At 35.0% G+C, this 3,348-nt stretch overlaps 1 non-coding gene across 1 annotated transcript; it reads left to right on the plus strand.

The window, feature by feature from the left end:
• Nucleotides 1-360: 360 nt before the first annotated feature.
• LOC121210173 (small nucleolar RNA R71) lies at nucleotides 361-467 on the plus strand. Its single transcript, XR_005905301.1, has one exon. It is a non-coding gene; the product is annotated as a small nucleolar RNA R71 (small nucleolar RNA).
• Nucleotides 468-3,348: the final 2,881 nt, after the last annotated feature.

Consider the following 3,348-nt stretch of genomic DNA (forward strand, 5'->3'; position numbering starts at 1 on the left):
TCCTCCTTGATGCTAGGGTTGAAGGGTTGATATTTTGTGCATGCTCCTCCTCCATTCGAAACACACCTCATCACTGGATGTACCTGAGTAGAACCACACAAACCATCAATCTTTTTATTTAAGAGTTCTACTTGGTTAGATAGCATAGTAACCGCGTCGAGGTTGAAAACACCGGCTGCTTTCTTCAGCTTTGTTCTCATAACTTGCCACTAATAGTTATTCAGTGATATCTCTTCAATAAATTCTTAAGCCGCCTTAGGTGTCTTATTATTGATAGTTCCTACAGCGGCTGCATCAATCATCTGCCGAGTCGAAGGATTCAAGCCATTATGAAATGTTTGAACCTGTAACCAAAGTGGTAACCCATGGTGAGGGCATCTTCTCAAGAGGTCCTTGTATATCTCTTATGCATCGTAAAGTGTTTCTAAATCCATCTGCACAAAGGAAGAGATATCATTACGTAATTTAGCCGTTTTAGCTGGTGGAAAATATTTTAATAAAAACTTTTCAGTCATTTGTTCCCAAGTAGTGATTGACCTTCGTGGTAATGAGTTCAACCATTGTTTAACTTTGTTTCTCAATGAAAAAGGGAATAACCAAAGGTGAATGGCGTCATTAGAAATGCCATTTATTTTAAATGTATCACATAGTCCCAAAAAGTTTGCAAGTGAGCGTTGGGATCCTCGTCCTGCAAACCATCAAACTAAACAAACTGTTTTATCATTTGAATTGTGTTAGGGTTCAGTTCAAAAGTATTTGCGGCTAAAGCAGGTCTAACTATGCTTGATTCAGTTCCTCTTAAAGAAGGTTTAGCATAATCATACATAGTGCGTGGAGCAGGATTCTGATTAATAGCAATTGCAAGAGGTAGCGAATTTTCTTGGTTTTCAACCATCTCCTTAGTTATGGTTGAAGTATCGTCCTCTTGGTCTTCCTCTGTGTATCGTAAGCTTCGCCTTATTTCTCTTTGGTTTCTGCAAATTGTGTGATCGATCTCACTGTCAAAAAGTAATGGTCCTGACGGGTTTCTTCCGGTCATAAACTAGATAAACCTGTCAGAAGGAAATAAATGAAGAATTAGAAAAGAAAATAAAAAATAAAAATTTAAATTGCAAATAAAGTAAATGGCTAAAGTAATAAAATCGAGTTTTCCTAATATCCTAGTTCCCCGGCAACGACGCCAAAAACTTGATGCGTGATATTCGTAACAGGTTTTAAAAATTTATAAATGAAACATTCTTGAGACTAACTTAATATCACGATTAAGGCAAGTGTACCTATCGAATAGTAGTATAGTTCAACAAGACCGGGTTGTCGTACCTAAAGGAACTACGAGTACTAGTATTTACTTCCTTTTTTATTATCTAGCCTAAAATTTAAGAGGTTTGGTTATCTAAACTAATTACTAACTAATAATGCACAGAAAGAAAACTCGGGAAAATACTTTTGGGAAAATTTGATTGATTGAGACAATACTTAAGGAAAAATCCACCTAGACTTCACTTGTTATTTGACTCTGAATCAGAAGATTTATTCATTTGACTTGATCCGTAGAAATCCCTAAGTTATATTATTACTCTCTTGAGACTAAAAACGTCTAACCCTAGGTTGAATAATTAAAATCTCTTTCTAATTAACACCCTAGAATTGCATTAACTCGATCTATGGATTCCCTTATTAGGTTTCACCCTAATCCAGCAAAATCTTGTCACCCTATCTCTAGGAGCGCAATTAACTCTTCTTAATTATGACAATTTTACTCTTAGACAGGGTCTATTCCTCCTCTGAATAAGAGTGGAATATTAAAAAAAGAATTAAGAACACATAATTAAGAACAATTCAGATAATAATAACAAGATTTGTCTTAAGTTTCATTCCCCTTAGGTATTTAGGGGGTTTAGTTCATATTTATTAAAGAAAACATCTCAAAAGCATGAAGTAAGAAAACATAAGAAAACCCAAAACTCCTGATGGAACTTGAAGGGAGATCTCTAGTCTTGATGATGAATTCGGCTCTTGAGATGGATCAATCGGCTTTCTTTGAGTAATTACTTGCTTCCTACTCTCCTCCCCTTCCTAAGTGCCTCCTTAAGTGTTTAAATAGGCTTTGGAATGCCTAAGAGCCCTCAAAATTGGCCTTTTCCGAATTGGACTAAACTTGGACTCGACAGGGACACGCCCGTGTTCGATTACTTAAGGACGTGGTCAAGGCTGTTGAATAGGCACGGGCATGTAGTCTACCCGTGTAAGTTGTTCTTTGATCCTGCCAAAGGGACACGCCCGTGTGAGGAAGTCCAGGCCGTGTTGTTTTCCAATGTGGGTCCATTTTCTCCATTTTCGGCCCGTTTCTCACTCTTTTTACTCTTCTATGCTCACCTAAGTATAAAACATGAAATTAAAGGATTAGGAGCATCGAATTCACCTAATCTAAGGAGAAATCATCCGTAAATGCGCTAAGCATGGGATAAAAATAAGTATAAATTACGGTTTATTAGATATCAAAGTATAGAAATTTTTCCATGGATGAATCTGCTAAAAATTTGAAATTTGTGGTAGAAAATGAAAGGTTATTGATAGATAAACAACTTTTACAAAGAGAATTTTCATTAAATTGTGATTTAGGGGCTAAATTGAAAAAAATTTTAAAATCCAAGGAAAAAATATGATATTTAAGAAATTCATGGGCTATTATTAAGACATGTAAAAATCAGTTAGACTTGGAATAAGGATTAAATTGCATAAATTTCATTTTCTGAACCTAAGGATGAAATTGTCATTTATGAATAGTATAGGGGCAAAATGGTAATTTTGTTTAAGATAAAAATTGAATCCAATTGAATATGAAATGTGATAAATTGATGATTAAATTCATTTATATAGATTCAGGCAACTCAAATTCGAAGCTAGATTGGGGAAAACAAGTTTCGAATTAGTAGGTTTTTTTATACACAAACAAGTGTCGAGGTAAGTTTTTGTAACCAAATTTTGTTTATTTTCATGCTTAAAATGAATGTGGTATGTGATTGTTTGAATTCTATAAATGTTGTAAATAAATGAAAAAATCACATATTCAATCAAGTCTGGAAAATGTTAAGTTTGATTTGAATAATGAAATTCGATGGCTATATGTGATCTCCCATATTACATGTGGTCCTGCATATGTTGCGAACAGAATATAGCTCGAATGAGCATCCTGTTAAAATCCCTCTCGAGCATCCTGTTATATAATTCCTGTGAGCATCCTAATCGGTAGTGATTTAGCATGTGTTGCACACTGTCGCACCTCTTTGTGAGCGTCCTGTTACATAATTCGATCGGTTGTGATCCAACATATAATGCGGACACAAA

Source organism: Gossypium hirsutum, chromosome A11 (assembly GCF_007990345.1).
Source record: "Gossypium hirsutum isolate 1008001.06 chromosome A11, Gossypium_hirsutum_v2.1, whole genome shotgun sequence".
Classification (NCBI taxonomy): domain Eukaryota; kingdom Viridiplantae; phylum Streptophyta; class Magnoliopsida; order Malvales; family Malvaceae; genus Gossypium; species Gossypium hirsutum.